General features: G+C 38.6%; 1 long non-coding RNA gene across 8 annotated transcripts in view; it reads right to left on the bottom strand.

Annotated features, from left to right (window-relative positions):
* The window catches only part of LOC122175368, an 88411-nt gene extending 77105 nt beyond the window's left edge, over window positions 1-11306 (bottom strand). For 7 of the 8 annotated variants that reach the window (XR_006177390.1, XR_006177395.1, XR_006177393.1 and 4 more), the window contains exons 1-2: window positions 11262-11306; window positions 10179-10275 (exon numbers count right to left, since the gene is read on the bottom strand). This is a non-coding gene — a long non-coding RNA (uncharacterized LOC122175368). The remainder of the gene's footprint in view (window positions 1-10178; window positions 10276-11261) is intronic. The other variant, XR_006177391.1, reaches the window with a different exon arrangement.
* Between the last annotated feature and the right edge of the window lie 6309 nt (window positions 11307-17615).

Here is a 17615-nt window from a genome sequence, read left to right as displayed (position 1 = left end):
CCATAAGTCATTTCTCATGTACATAAAAGAAAGAAAATTGCAAATTGTATTTTGTTTAGCCTGAACTGTAAAAAGTCGGACAATCAAGCAATATCTTGACAAATAAACAGCATTGCTGATACACAATTTCGTTTCCCCCAGATGCTTCATACGCTGTTTAATTTCTTCTATGCTATTAGACATGGACAACATTAAAATAAAGGTAGGTTTCACATCTTCTGCCACATCTATCCATCCACCTAATTCTGGGAAGTTCTAGCTTCACAAGGAAGTAGAATAAAAACAACCGTATGCCACTGTACTACTTATGGATGATATCCTGAGGGATATGGTCACATTTTCTAGGTGATAATTTTTTTGTAAATCTGTTTAAATTGAAGGAATGAATGAGAAAAGAAGCACAACATGGAAAATCCAGCAATAAAGAAAACAGAATCAGCAAACATGGAGAAAAATGGGAATGGAACCAAAGGATGTGCAACTTGCTGTATTCTCATTCCTGCCCTACATGCTGCTTACCTCACTGCTATCTCAGCCAGACAGAAAACTTAAGACCCTTACAATCAGGAGGAAAACTACACCCTCAGACTTGCAAACATCTTAGGTTCTTTTTCATCTAAAATAAATTTTGGTAATGCTGGATGTAATTCATCTCTATTTTCTGATTTTAGTTCCCTGACTGAAGAAGCTGAAATAGAAAGCAAAAATAGCTAAAAAAACAGTCTTCAAATGACTCAGATAATAGTATTTCATCGGAATTCATATCAAGAGAACAAAGAAGAAATGTTTTGGTGAAAGAGCTTGCTGCAAAAGGAACAGATTTGCATTGCAAAACACTTGATTCTTCACAGAGCGAGGAAAGTGGGATTACGACGAGAGTGGTGTACAGTAAATACGTTTTATGCTCCAAGTGAGTTCAGCCTGCTGTTAAAACCTTCTTGTTCTAATTTCACTTATTACTCATAGGAAGCCACGATACTGCTTAGAACTGTGTCCACAGAGTCATGACGAAGGGCAAAACAACAAACATTTTTCTGCCCTTGCCTTGTATATGATATAGGCATTTTCTTGGGGAAGGTACCGTTTCCTTTTTGATAGGACCATGCTTTTATGACATAAAACATGAAATAGAGGTTTGGCTTCTCCCATACCTAGGTAGCATTACTCAGCACAGTTTTCTAGGCTATGCACTGTATGTATGCGGATTTCAGATTGCTTGCTTGTAAATTTATAACTTCAGATTATCAGCCTAGAGAAAAAAGAGCTGCAAACTCCAGTGACTAAAAGTCACAGAGCAAGTAGGAACAAAGATGAACAACAGTCTTAGGGGTGAGAAAGCTTTCAAAATGCTGAACAGCAGCACCGGGGAAAGTGGAAAGAGAGCTCAGTTCACAGAGGTATACAAGAAACCTCAGGGAAACTTTGGGGAATTGTTTTATTGAGTCAAGAAAGACTCAGAGATAAAAGTAGAATAGGAGGAAAAAAATGGGCTGTGAAGCTGTAATGAGCTTTGACTGGAGGGTAGTTTTCCCCTGCAGACCCTGTGCATATCTTGCAGCACTTTCTTCTTCCAGTCTTTTGAGACAGGATCTTCCGCACTGTTCACTACCTTGCTGAGGCTCACAGAGTTATCTTACTTGCTCTCCTGTCCCTGAGACCCAATATCCACATCCCCTCAGAAGATTTTCTAGGTAGAGGTCTGTAGATCTAGAGCGTTATTAATTATAAGATAAATTTTGCTGATACTACTCTTAAGTTCAGGAACTTGAGCAAACTTGAACAAGTTTTCTGGGTACAATGACAAGCACCGTATTTACAAAATAAGTAGGAATAATTTGTTCACAAGAGCTGCTTTGAAGACTTTTTTCCATGGTATGTATCTACATTATTTTCAAAGAATATCATTAAAATGCCAAGGATCTACTGTTAGGGTGGCTCTTCAACATAGTTCCCACTGTACACTCTATGGATGAGTTACCTGTTTTTTAGAGATAATCAGTGCATTTCCAAATGATAACGGCTTTGTACATATAACTAAATAAACGTCTAAATCAAGCTGTTACTCCCTAAGTAACTGGACTGCAATAATGGACAAATATCTAAATACCTCCCATTGAAAAAGAATCATACTGCCATGCTATGTCTGAAGCCTTCCTCTCTCCTTTCAGGTGTGTGCCATATTCTATATTTGCTTTGTGAGATATTACATGTGAAATATTTGGGCTACTCTGGTCATAGTTTGTCATGAGTATTACCTGCCTTAAAAGAAAATGTCTAAAAGACTACTTAATTCAATATCCTCTGATATTTCACTATCAAAATTACAGCAAAAGGAGGGTGAAACAAAGCATCATCCACCTTTTTTGTCATAAATTGTGTGAGAAAGATTAAAATTAACTGTGTTTTGAAGACTATAATGTCAGAGTGTTCTTGGAATGCATAATTTATGAGGTAGGCAGCTGTTTTCATTTAGCTTGAAATAAGGCAGAAGCAGCTTTGTGAAAAGAAAGGGCTTTGTATTCTACAGCTTCAGTTCTTCAGCCAGATTTATGTATTTTGAAACTGTGTTTGTAATCTACTGACTGTCTACTGCCTTTAGTAGCATGAGTAATGAGAAGTGAAGTGTTCCGTTATTTTTTCTAACAAGTTCTATCTTGTGCCTTGTATGAACAAGGTACTGTTTGTGGTAGATGCATAACTATTAGCAACTAGTTCTAAAAATTCAGGTTTGCAGTATCTTGCATGAGGGCTACTCTGAAAGTTATGCCTCTGATTTTATTGTGTTAGCCCTCAACATCAGAGGCAGACGTTGACAGTATGGCAATAGATGTTAAACTACTCTACCAGTATCTCACCATGTTTTGTTGCTGTGTGACCGATGGCAGCAGAGGGGCAGTCTGACACAATGATATCTGACATGGAAGTCCATATGAAGAAAAAGTGTCTCAATGAATTCCACCACATGGAAAAAATGGCACCTGCTGACATTCATAGATAGCTGGTGAATGGACATCAACAGTGAATGTGAGCACAGTGAAAGTTTCCTAGCAATGATGCCATCATGGCTGCTGTGGAAACGGTTGATCACCTCTGTTGGTACAGATGTTTAAAAGCATAGCATGCAGCCTGTTCTACGTCAGGGGTGAAAATGTATAACTAAGGGTGGGGACTATGTTGAAAAAGCCATTTAAAACTGAGAATTTGCCCAAACTAATACTGTTATTGTGCACTTTGTACTATCTGCTATAATGGAAATAAATAGGAGACATTGCTTTCAGAGAGACCACAGTTCTTTTGACTTGGTTGATCTACGAAACAGCAATGTGCACGTTACTAAGATGCAAATTAAGGCATAACAAAAGAAAGCAATTATTAGGCCAGAAGAGTGAGAAAAAAAATACTTTACTACTAGAGACTGCTCTGATTTGGATATTATTTCTGAAACTGCAACACATCACGTACATGTGATTTTGAGGACAGGACACTTAAGGACAAAAATATTAGCCTTTATATTTCTCCAACTCCAGAAGATTGATAACACCATAGTGATGCTTCCTCTGTCTTGCAGAAGACCCAATTCCATACGTGCCTGAATTTACTGAGTGCACTAAAGAAGAATTACTGTGCAAGTATTACTAAATTCTTCTCCTGCTCTTTACTGCCCACTGATCTGGTGCTGACTGCACTTGGAAACAAGACATGGGCCTGTGTGGACCTTTGGTTTGATAAATATTGACATCCTTACAACACATTCCTACTTGTGAAGATCAAAAAACCAAGCCTGAGGCCAGTGCAAAACATATACATGTCCTAAGAACTATTCAGATGATCAAACACCGCTGATAATCCATTGGATTTCTATCATCAGAGCTAGTTGTTGCAGGGGAAAGAACTTTGTTTTGTAGGCAGACTATCATTCATCCCTCTTTCTGTAGAAAACAGACCAAAAAAAAAAATACGAGCAAGAAATTGTGTCTAATGCAGCCTGAGAATCAACTCACAGTGAGAAACTTTTTGGTGGAAGAAAAAGAAAGAGTAATCGGGCTGCAGCATGCAAGTGGCAGGCAGGATGCAGACATGAGTGCAAAGACTTCTGCAGAACCTTACATCTCTTGCTGTTTCACATCCAAGCACAAAAAGAATCAATCACAGTCAACCTCAGAAAATCCTCAGTAATGCACACAACAAAGCCTCTGCAGCCCAAAGATACACTTTGCAAATTCTCTTTCCATAGAGTGGTCTGGCAAAGATCAGCTCCTATCTAGTCTTGGCTGAACACAGTTTTAAGCCAGGTCCATGTAAGCTAAGTGGATTGAAAAGAGTTTGATGATCAGGTGATAGAATGTAGTGAATCATTTTGAGAGGCAAAGGAGGAAATCGAAAAAGAAAGCAGGAGCAATGCAAACTGAGGGAGTTATAGTAGCTTGTTAGTGATGCTGAATACAACCACAAAGCCAAGCAGGGAAATACTAGACTTCCGGCACATTATATACTGATACTGTACAGGTGTAAAAAAATAAGAGTACAGAATCCAGTAATGCACATAGGAATTTACAAGTTTTAATCTCTTTAGAATCCAGCAAAGTGATCTTATATGACATTTGTTTCATCATATTTGAGACTACTGAAGAACTTTCAGACTTCTTTTTTAAATCATTCAGTAGAAAAATTAATCGTACACCTTAACATCAAACAGGTATAATACTCAAGGACTTCATCTAAATTGCACTTTCTCTGTTTATTAGATAGTCACTTTAGCCTAATGAAGTATCTTCTTCGTGACTATTGGTCTGTGTGTTGCCATGACACTGAATCAAATATCACTGCACCATTATAACAGAGAATCCTCATAGTTGAGAATAAACAAACACCTTAAACAACATAGCTGTTCTCACTGACTGATTATATAACTCAAGTGACCTAGTTCTGTGAGCTTTCAGAATGCAGAAGATTCACTTAAACAAAATCAGTACCTGCCAAAGGCGTTACAATCTGATATTTTTATCCAGAAATTGGATTATATTTTTCCCCCTAAGCTTGGTCAGCCTTACTACCTCCTTTCTTCTCCCATGAACCAGCAGCTTATGGGAGCATAGCCACTACCTTATTAAGCACTACTCAGTTAAAATACTGGTTACAAGAACTGGCTTATTTTTTTTCAGTCCAGATTTCTTAAAACTCACATTATCAATTTGGAACAATTTATTGCTCTGAATGATTTTGCTCAAGCTTGTCAGTAATTCTAAATGAGAGCCCCATTTGCTCCAGTTAAATAACAGATGCTTGAAATAAAAAAATTACAGATATTACGTAATAAAGCTAATGGAAATACCTCAGAACAGAATATGATCGAAGACAACTGCTGATAAGCCAACCAGCAATGAAATGATATCACAAAGTTAAAATGGAAAATTTTGAACATATTAAAATTTCTTTCCCCCAGGGACCAACTGAGCAAGAGGAAATTTAAAGGTTCTTCCAAGTGTGACACAAAAATATTCAAAGCCAAGTACACAGACCTTTGAATTTTCCAGCTGCTTTAAGTGGCACATGTTACTGCCTTCCTTTTTCCAGAGGAATATCTAAAGTAGAGTAGAACAGGTATCTAAGATCATGACTCTAAAATAGGTGGGAGAAAGGTAAGTTTGCTGCCCACAGAAAATAGTTTGATGTCTAGTTTGCACTTGGCACAACTCAGCATGTCTTCCTGGGAGCACAGAGCAGGTATGACCCACCCAGGCACAGCATGACAAATAATCTAGGTTTCTGAAACCCTTCTGCTAAAGAACTTGGCAATGCCACAGAGCACTTCTCAAATCAAACAAATATTTTAAGGAGCAAGATGGGGGAAAGCACTGAAGAACCCCTTTGACACAGATAATGTCCCCGTCACTGCTAACTGCCAGGAATCACCACTCTTTGTACTAACACTAACATTTGTTCAGCTGTGACATTAACCACAGAGAACAAACAGCATTACCAGAAAGGACTACATTTTGGCAGACACACTCCATGGCAAACCATGGTGCTCAGTCTTCTACAGAAATAAAAGCACGTCCAGGTGACCACTCCCTTCCTCAAGCTTCCTTTTTCAGAAATCCTACAAAAAGGCAGTTCCAACTGCACTGCAAAGCACATGGAGAATCATAATTTCCTTGATTATTTTGCAAGGTACAGTGGGAGCCGAGATGATAAACCTGCACTAGGTGCAGGGTGGTTGCCCTCCTGCCCCATCCCCACATGCAATGCTCCCAGTACTGCTGGCACATTGGGTCTGAGAGAGCTCCTGGAGCCAGTACTGCTAGCTGGGTACCACAAGTTCACAGCTGCCAGGTAACTGCAGCCTGAGCATGGCCAAACTGCTTCACAATGTGTATCGGTGCCATGTGGGATTGGTAAATGAAGGGAAGAGAATGAGACCGCAGGGAGACATCCACAACACCTACTGCAAAGTCCTGTTTTCTGCAGTAATGTTAAGATAGAGCGGTGTAATTTGATGTTTGTACCTACTTCCCAATACTACTAAACACTATTAAAAAAGTAAGATTTGCCATGCTTAATAGGGACATATACACTAACTTTAACTCTGAAGCTCACAACTGTGTGTTTACATCAAGAAACTTAAAATGACTTTTAGCTACATAATGGTTATATATTGCACAACTACACATTGATCCCACTCACAATCAAACCACGAGCTCAGTAGGCTTTCTGTTAAAGTGTTGTCATCCATCAAACCAAAACACCAGTGATCCCTGTGTTACAGGGAGATAGAAGTACTGAGTGTTTATTATAGACTGCAAATGTTTTTTGCAATAATTTTTTCAGAGCCAGCAAAATTAATCTGCATAAGATTTCATCATTATGACTGCATTCATCGATACAATTAAATTGTTTTAGAAAAATTGATGAAGTTAGGATCCTAGCAAAAGAAAAGTGCATGCACAATTTTAATTTCAACTAATTTCAATTTAGATTCTATTTAAAGGTTTTACTAAATCTGTTCTAATTCTAGAAGACTTTCTGCAAACTGACAGCATCAGCAAGTATTAATCAGCGGATAAAAAGGTTTATTTTCTTGCTAAGCAATTAAAATTTCAGAAGTTAAATATTTATCTTTTGATTGGGAATTATCAATGGGCTTAACAGAAAAACAAGGAATTTCTTGGCAAACATCCAGACAGAAATGGTTTTGAATGATGTATTTTGAGCAGCAGCAAAGAAGGTACCTTGCACAAGGTCAGTATACGCTGTGGAGCATCAAGAGCTTAGCAGTGCATTCATTCAGCTGGAGGATGAAAAGATGGAGACAGGAAGGAGGCTTCACCACCTCTGGATATGCCAAAATTTGATGAAACCAAATGGAATCAAATGAAATTAAGTTCCTATTATGTTTGTGGAAAAATGTATGGGGAAAAGAAAAGCACTGAAATTGATAGGTTAAATTTTCTTACAGCTGCTAGAGAGGTATTTTACACCAAATTTTAAACCAAAATTATTCTGTTAGTTTCCTCCCCTCTACAGGTTTTATACCACTGTTCCCCAAGCAGTGAACATGACCTTAATAGGTGTGGCAAAGCTCCAAGATGAGTACTGTGATGGCCACTTGTGGCTCTCCTAACACACGTTTTCCAAACTAAGAGTAAAGCTGTTCTCTGTGCAGGGGAAAAAAAGTTCAGGGCTATTGTGAGACCATAAACATCCCCAGAACTTGAAGGTGGTTACAAACCTTGCCATATTCCAGCAGCTGCGCCCAGCACATGTCCAAGCCTCTTGGCTTCACATGGGCAGCATCAGATCAGCAGTGCTGAGTGCTCACCTAAGCAGCCATACACAGGACTTACTCTGTTTCTCTGCCTACAGCAGGGCCAAACCCAACCCAGGTAACGAAGAGGCTGTTCAGAAGAGGATAGGCAGTTGGATATATAATAATCGAGTCAATCTCTGACCTCGCTCTGGGTGATGTGTCACTGCTGCTACACCTCTCCATCTGGAAGGGGACCGAGCAGGGAACAGAGGATTGCTATTATTGCAGGCACCTTCTCTACTCAGTAAACAGACAACCTATTCCTTATATTGTAAAAATAGAAACACTTATGCTGCATAGAAGGAAGAGGAAATACTTACTGGCAAATATTTTAACAGCTTATCTTACTATCTTTTTGGAGTGTGCAAACACGGCTAGCTAATGTCACTAACATCTTGGATTATCTTTCAAAAATACATTCAAACAGATTCATTAAGCTGGCCGGATGAAAATATATAACCCAGGATGAACAGAAATAAAGCAGATCATGATTTCATGAACAGAACCCCAACCCACGCTACCACTGCCAACTTATCCCCTGAGATAAAAGGGAGTGCAAGAGGAGCTTGAAGTAAAAGAAATAGCTCGACTGTGTGGCCAATGGATAAATACATATCAGTTGTGTCAAATTTTGGGGGTGTGGAATTAATCTTCTAAATTTGTGCAACAAGTCTTCCAAAAAGTAGCACATTCCCTCCCCCCCAGCCCTGAACAGGCATGTTCTTTTTCCCAGTTTAATTGACGGGTTTGTGCCACTGAAATCAGAACGGGAATCTGAAGCAGTACGCCAAAAACTAGTAATACAGAAGAATTCATAGAAAGTGCCAGGCTTTACGTTACATATGATGCACATGTGAAAAGCTACTGGGAAAATATCAATCTACAACTACTAAAAAGGAACTGTGAAAATGGGGTGAACTGCTGCATACATCTTCACAATACTGCTATTCCACAGCTTCAAAAATGTAACTAAATTAAATTGCTTATGCAAAATATTTGATTTGTGCTTTCATTTACTAAGTCTGGGAAGCACATAAGTGTTAACTTGGCAGTAAACCAATGCGTTCAGTAGAAATGTCACTGACAGAGCAGACAATTTTTCTCTTTAACTTTGCCAGGATTACTTTTATCTGTACAGAGAGAAAAGGAGATATTTATGTTAATGAATCTCTGCCGTGGGGTTTTATCTTAGTTTAGTGGTTCTCACCACAGTAAACAAGCAAAACCCCAAACTAAGTCATCCACACTTTTACATACTGTACATAAGTACTAATATGCATATGGCACTTTTTTGGTAGTTCAAAGAAGATACATTTCTTACATTCCTTATCAAATAATTAACTTCACATAACTTCAAAATCAGATACTGCCCAGTTACCATGCCATGTTCCATCAGTTAATTGCCTTTAATTAATTTGTTTGTTAATTATGCTTTCATACTATCATACTTCCTAAAACGAAGATCCAAAAAAATTTCAGTACTGATTTAGGTGTTGCATCCTTGACCAATACTCTTTTAGGGTTACATTTAGTAGGGTTACATCATCCTACTACAATTAGTAGGGTTACATCATCCTGAGATTACTGGCGACCAACCTGAATCCATTAAAAAGCACAGAATTGCCATATGATCCACCACAGCTTTTTTGCTGATACATGGGATGAGAAAAACCCCTATCATAACATCTTGGTAATCAAATCAACAAATAGCTGATGTTGGTATTGGTACTTAATAGTACACCATAGCTTGTTTTATAATAAAGATAGAAGAGAAAGATTCAATTAAATAAAATATCTTCAATACCAATCAACCCAAAACATTTGCACAAAAGCCTTGAATTTGCAAAACGTTTCAGTGCCTGGAAATGCTGCTATATCATCTTTAAGACAACATGTTGCAAATAAATTGAAGTAGCAAAACTATGACCCAGGCTTCCCAGCCATCAGAAACCACAGTTGCCTATTCTGCGTATAGTAATATTGTTCCATCACACACGAATGCATGAAATGATTCATGATGCTTCTAAGTCGTTGGCCAGCTATCTCTATGATGCAGGAAAGAAGGGATTAAAAAAAAAAAAAAAAAACCCCAAAAAAACTCCTGTATTTTAGGTAACCATGATTAGGTAACTGTGTCACGGCTAGCAGATTATGAATAGTAAATTGTCCAAGCTATAAACAGCATTTCAGAATGTGAAATATGTTGTACATTTCTGCAGAAAACAAGCTGAATATGAAAAAGGGGAAAGCAAATAATAGCTATGGCATGAGGGACAAATTCCCCCTCCCTCCGATCACATGCGAAGTTAATCTTTCTTTACCTGTGCTTTGCAAGGCTTCAATAGAAGCATTTTTTGAGTTTCAAGCTCACCTTTTTGGGAAAGATTTGGACGAGAAACAGAAAAGCAACAGCAATCAGTGTTGCTGATCCCACGATCCAGGAGAGACATTTGTACAAGCAGCACCTCCTAAATAAGGTAAGAGAAGTCTAGATGTCTAGCTGTAACTAAATACAGACAGAAACTACTTTGGAGCCTAAGACCAGCCTGGACAAACACCTGTCAGCGGTGATAACAGACTCAGCAGCTGCTGCCTTAGGGCACACATGGGCTATGCAGCTCTGATACCTTTTTTCAGAATCTGCGCTGTGATTTGCACGCAATAACTGCAGGTCTATCTAGAGCATTAAAAAAGTAATTTATTCAAGTCAATCTATTCACAGGAATTCTCATGCTTTTAAGTCAGATAAACAGAAAGCTGGAATTATGCAGCTCAGTTCTGCTGACGTTGGACACTGTTACTATACGTAGTAATTCTGCAGATATGAACATCAGTCTGCTATAAACATCACAACATTTGCTCATACACATATCAGCCACAGAAGTATGTAAGCTGCAGAACAACCATTCACTCAGAATTATTTTACCAGCAACACAGTTCTGACAGCAGCAAGACAAGGCAGCAAGGCAGAGTTTTTACTGAGGCTGGATCTCATCATTAACCCCATGTAAGCAGCACTGCTATGTTCAGTTACAGTACTACCCCCAGCTGCTTGTTGTGATGTCACTCAGCCAGCAAACTGTGTTGAAGCAAGTCACATGCATGATTACACCATTGCTCAAACAGATCATTATTAATACTCGTGTGAATGGCTATGAATCCAGATACTGTGGTTACTGAAGATGATAGCTGATGGTCTCCTGTCACGGATTTGACCAGATCAATCTATGTCCGTGAAAGGGGCGACAGGCCTCTGCCCTCCCCCCCCCACCCCAGTCCCACAAAAATGGGAAGGAAGGAAGGGAGGAAAAGAACAGCGGCAACAATCTATGGAGGAAAACTTATTTTACTATAATATTGGAATACAAGATAACACAATATATACAATTTAATTGAAATTGAGATTAATAAATCAGACAAGATAAGAGAGAGAGTTCCCGGGACCGAGTCAAACCTGAAAAGCTTGGAACGGCCAGGAAAGCACCTCCAGCACCCACTGCCAGGCAGCAAAAGCGCCCCCCCACCCGGAAGGGCCAGATCCCGTGACTTCTGTAATGTACAGGGATAGGTACTTGGAATTGGGGCAGTGACACTTTAATGCCCCGTACACTACATGATGTTTTGATGTGGAATACTGAAACCCCCCCAAAAAAAACCAAAAAAAAAACCAAAAAAACAAAAACAAAAACAAAAACACATAGAACCATGACATCTCCTGACAGGAGGTAAGTCTGTAACTGCAAGAACATTTCAGAAGCTAAAGCTGGAAGCTCCTGTATTTTCAGGTGAGCCGTGAGCCCCAGGAACGTTTGTTTTCTGCTGCTGAAAATTGGTTTGCTCCTCCCTTTTCCTACCACAGCCACAGGTGGTAGTCATAAACACTGGCACTGATGCACTATCATAACTGTATTGCTCTCCATAAAAAGAAACATCTCAGAGATGTGGCAGCATCATTAACAGCTGCTGACTTCTGCTCAAAAACATGACCTCAGCTGCTCTTATCCAGCTATATATATTTTAAATATTGGCATATCATAAAATAGATTTGAACTTTTTTAAAAATTGTTGATGTGATCTCTTTTCTATTCTACAATCCAAAGTGAGAAGTTCTCAGTAATGTCCATATAAAATCCTTTCATAACAAATATTTAAAACACATGTGCTAGGAAACAACATATTTGAAGAACTGAGCCCAGGCCTCAGGCTCTTCAGATTCTGCTCCCATGTGAGCTATCCTTCTCAATGCTGCTGGATTAGATTGCTCATTGACACTGACTAACAAAAACAGAAGAGGGTAACACCAGAACAATCAGACAAGCAGGAATAAAAGGCAATCAAGTCCCAGGCTTATTATTATACTTCCATTCTAATTAAGTGCTAAAACCTTTCCCAAGGAGATTGTCTGTTAATGTGATGTTTTATGCAAACTTTAAACTTGTACACCTGTCAACAATTAGCAGCTAGTTCCAGTGCCCAAAATATTGTTTGTTTCTAGACCCAATATTTATTAAGTGTTGTTACTTTTTACAATTACAGAAATCTCATTATAAGCATTTGAAAATAAATGCTCAAAGAGTTAGCAGTTTGGTATTCAAGGTAGGAAATAATTAGTACTGTATACTGCTATTCAAGATTACAAGAGACATGCTTCACTGTTAGCAATTAGCCAAAGCATTTTGATGAGGTTCTTGATAATGTTAATGTTGATTTTTTCAGTGAGAATTAGCATCCATAAAAGGTCAGTGCTTTTTTGCAAGGTAGCATCATTTGATGTTCATAAACAACTGGATTACTTTACACAAATATGAAAGATTAATGGCAATTTTAAGGAACACTTTCATTCACTATTTGTTTTTCTTCTTTTTGTTATTTGTTTTTAAAGAAAAAAAGAAAGAAAATAAAGGAAAAGAAAATAAAGGTGTGACTTGGGCACTTCAAGGCATATATCTGTAGATCATTAGCTCTTAGAGACGCCTAGAGACTCCAGGGACCTTAAACATTTAGTTCCAGAATCAATGAGTTTGTTGAACTACAACATTTTAATCACTGTTGATAAATGGGAACAATTTATTTTGAACTAATTTACATATAATATACCAATCAAGTATTTTTCTTCACATTTAAGATTTTGTAACTTTGTGCTAGCACTTACAGAGCAAGTTACACTTATTTATTAATGTTCTCTTGAAGTATTGCTTTCTTTTGGGCCTCCAGGTAAATCTCAAAGCAAGAAAAGGCATGAAACAATGAGGAAGTGACTTAATTAAGATTTATATCTGTGACAGATAAACACCCATAGATAATGGATTTTAAGTTAAATTCCCCTCTGAAGATACCTCAGTACAAACAATGGAGTTTTGCTTCTATGAAAAAACCCACAGAGCATTTGAATTTTGAATTCCTTGATGGACTTTTTGCAGTGCCTCTGAAAGGATGCTTCCCTTCAGTCAAAAAAACTAAACTGATGTCTTCACATGGTTATTTACCACCCAAAAATGCTGAGAGAATAAGCAGATATCTGCTACTTTGGGCAACTTCATCTCACATTCACAGCACAAACACATTTTACTCTTCGTGCAGCATTTTCAGAGACTCCCAGACTTTGTTGCAGGTAAAGCCCATTGGATGGCACAAGCATTTTGTTCTTTAAGTGTTTCAGCATGCCACCAAAAGAAAGGATGAAAAGTAAGCTCTAGTTGCTTTCTATTAACGAAACAGATACTCCAAGTATCACACAGTGCTATATGAGACATGCAGTAAAAAGTAGCTAAGCTCTCATTTTGCCAGTTTAGTTCAAGAAACTAGCAATATGTCTTAAATGCTATTGAAATATACTCTAATTAAAGTTGCTGGAAACAATCTTGAATTCAGTTTTTGCTGAAATTATGTGAATTTTTCAGCCTTCAAACATTTTCTTTGAATACACTTTTCTCCTTACAAATAAAAAATGTTAGCTATATAATATTAACTATATAACAGCCGTGCTATGGCAAGGATGAACCTGAAAAGCAAAAATTCAGATCCCAGGGTTTCTATGAACCACAACACCAAGAAAATCCTCCTCCCCTTTTATATTAATTCACTGCACAGACTTCAATGTAGCAGTTCACCCAGCAGGCAACTACTTGATAAGAGATACAGAAGTGTGTGGCTGATTTCTGTCTAAGACCTCTTACAAAACAGACAAAAGCACTCAGTGCATCTATTCCTGAAGTACCTTTGGAGTAATTGGCTGCATTCATGCTCCAGGGTCAGGAATTCACCTCTGTGTGATCCAGAGGGATTATTTCTTGGCTTCCTACACACCTGTTACAGCTTTGGGCCATTAGATCAGATCTGTTTTCTCCTCATTTCTTCCCTCAATTAAGCTAATAGCAAGTTTTGCTTAGAGCTGCTGGCACAAGGTGCAATTATGATGACAAAGCAGTTTCGGCAAGTTTCTGTAGCTCTAATGTATGTGGATAGCAAATCAGTTCTCACAAATCAGAGTGCCCATCAATCACAAGTTTTTCTGGATTGCCTACAGTAATTACCACTTTGTTCTTACACTGATTTTTTCCCAAATACAAGATTTTGTTACTGGTTTTCAAATTATCACTGGGGATTTGCATGCATTTTCTCCTTTCTTTATTATGTGGAAATAATGAGCACTGAAAGTATGAGAAAGAATAACTACTGAAAAGAACAACCATTAAGCCACAGTAGCTTTTGCTGTCTGGTTTAAATAACAACTGAAGTATTCGGTACCCAGAAAAATCATTTTCAAAAGCCATTTTACATATTCTTATTATTTGCATGTAGGCACATAGCACTTCCATTCTTTAATTTCTTGACTAAGGACAACAGTCACAGAAATTGTCTAGAGGACAAAAAGCTTCTGACTCTAAGTTACCCATTTCACACCTACTCCATAACCTCAGACTGCTCCCAGCTGCCCCTCCCCTGCTGCAGCAAGCAGAGCAGGTGATGTTGTCAGGCCATTGCAGAGATAATCGAAGCACATCTGAACCATAAATAAAGTCCTCATGGTAGAAAACCACAGGAGTTGCTCAGGGCTTTTGCTTTTCATCAGTGCAGCACTGTGAGATGGGTTGTGACCTTCTTGCATCTCTCCCTCACCACATCCCTCTGGGCATCCCAGCCCTTGGATGGCTACTGTTCTCCACTTCATACTGAGTTTACAGTGTATGAGGAATATTTTTAAAGATGTTGTAACACCTTAATTAAAATTCTTCATAATGTATTTAATACAGTTTTAAAAATAGTAGTAATTTCTTTTTTTAATTAAACTGTTATACAGTTTTCCCAATCAACATCATTTTTAATTTAGTTAAATAACGAGTAAAATTTGTGAACTGTCCATATGCAATTTTACTTGACCAAACCTGGTTTAAAGCATTCAAACAAAGCAAACAACAACAAAAAAAATCAATAGCAACAAAAAACAAAGTTATTTTGGTTATAAATACATAATGAATACAGTTCTAAATGGGCACAGGTGCTCTTAGACATTAGAAAGAAATTCTCTACTGAGTGGGTAGTGAGGCACTGAAACAGGTTTGCCCAGTGAAACTGTGGATGTCTCCTCCCTGGAAGCATTTAAGGCCAGGCTGAATGGGGCTTTGAAACCCTGGTTTAGTGTCCCTGCCTACAGCAGAGGGTTGGAACAAGATGATCTTAAAGGTCTCTTCCAACCCAAACTGCTCTATGATTCTAACAGCTTGACCAAGCAGAAACAGCATTAGGTTTCCTTCCAACTTCATTCTGAATATTCTTTATCAAGTCCAATACTCCAGTTAGCTTTTCTTCACTCAAATATCATCAGCTGCAATCCCCTAAAATTATTTACATTATAGTTCATCCTTTGGAATGCAATACTTGGACAGTTTCCTCAATGGAAAGGAGAATGTTTATCACATGTTTGAAAGTAGATCAGACTAGAACCCATTTATCAGTTGTGTTTTATATGTAGATTGTTAATCTCTTTAAGACTATGTGCACAAAACCACTGATATTCCTTAAGATAAACAAGTAAAAGGAAAAATATGTTTATTAATAGAGGCTGAATTTCAAAGCAAAGTCCATCACTGATCTAGCTGCATGTTTGTAAAACACTTATGTAAACATGCATCATAAAGCAATCATCTTGCAAGAACTATGTTTTTGGAAGATTTTCTGTGCAATATCTGAACATTTCAATTCTTCCTTTGTTACAGATTGTAACTTCAGTAAGCTGTGTCTTTCAATGAGCTGTAAAGTCATCTAAATAAGCCAATAGCTGGATTCTACAACACAGAAGAAATTCCTGTTTACTGCTACTCTGTTTTCTATCAAAAAGTCCACAAGCAGTCTCTTGGGTCTCTGCTAATGGGCTGAGCTCTCCAGCATGGGATAGAAAACAGTCTGCTCTTTGACACCTATGGTAAATCCATCTTTTGCATTGTTTATTGAAAAGAAGTTGAGAAGCCTATTTACTCTATGGCAAGATTATTCCATTGCTCTTTGACATTAGACATGTTAAAAGGCCAATGGCTTACTGGGGTGCATTAAAAAGAGCATGGCCAGCAGGTCAAAGGAGGTGATCCTCCCCCTCTACTCTGCCCTGGTAAGACCTCATCTGGAGTACTGCGTCCAGTTCTGGGCTCCCCAGTACAAAAAAGACAGGGATCTCTTGGAAAGAGTCCAGCGGAGGGCCACGAAGATGGTGAAGGGCCTGGAGCATCTCCCCTATGAAGAAAGGCTGAGTGAACTGGGTCTGTTCAGCCTTGAGAAAAGGAGACTGAGAGGGGACCTGATCCAGGTCTATAAATATCTAAGGTGTGGGGGGCAGAATGGCGAGGCTGGACTCTTTTCAGTGGTGAGTGGAGACAGGACAAGGGGAAACGGCCGGAAACTGGAGCATAGGAAGTTCCGCACAAACATGCGCAAGAACTTCTTTACAGTGAGGTGACGGAGCACTGGAACAGGCTGCCCAGGGAGGTGGTGGAGTCTCCTTCTCTGGAGACGTTCAAGACCTGCCTGGATGCCTACCTGTGCTACCTGGTGTAGGGAACCTGCTTTGGCAGGGGGGTTGGACTCGATGATCTCAGGAGGTCCCTTCCAACCCCTACAATTCTATGATTCTGTGAAAACAAACCAGCTACATAGAACCTATACAAAGGCACTTGTTCCAAAAACTAATAATCACTTCTAGTTAAAGAACAAGTTAGGAGGCTTACAGAAACTCCTGCAATCTTCCCTGTAAATCTCTCACATTCTTGTGTAGCTTTTCAGCAACAGGACATACATATATACTCATCTATCTAATCCCAATATAACCTGTATACATACATATATATATATATATATATGGGATACGTACATGCTGTTGGCTATTCAGTCTGTGTGCATGCAGAAGACTAGAGCTGATGCTGTCAGTAAATGCAAGCATCCCCCTCATTCAAAGCAAACCTGTAGATGAGTGTCATGGTTCTATGTTTTTGTTTTTTTTTTTTTTTTTTTTTTTAATGGTTTCAGTATTCCACATCAAAACATCATGTAGTGTACGGGGCATTAAAGTGTCACTGCCCCAATCCCAGCTACCTATCCCTGTACATTACAGCAGTCACGGGATCTGACCCTTCCGGGTGGGGGGGGCGCTCTCTTGCTGCCTTGCAGTGGGTGCTGGAGGGTGCTTTCCTAGCCATTCCAAGCTTTTCAGGTTTGAATCGGTCCCGGAAACTCTCTCTCTCTCATCTTGTCTGATTTATTAATCTCAATTTCAATTAAATTGTATATATTGTGTTATCTTGTATTCCAATATTATAGT

Source organism: Lagopus leucura, unplaced genomic scaffold (genome assembly GCF_019238085.1).
Source record: "Lagopus leucura isolate 7727_CA_CO unplaced genomic scaffold, USGS_WTPT01 Super-Scaffold_739, whole genome shotgun sequence".
Classification (NCBI taxonomy): domain Eukaryota; kingdom Metazoa; phylum Chordata; class Aves; order Galliformes; family Phasianidae; genus Lagopus; species Lagopus leucura.
The sequence above is the reverse complement of the archived record's forward strand: the minus strand, read 5'-3'. Positions and strand labels throughout refer to the sequence as shown.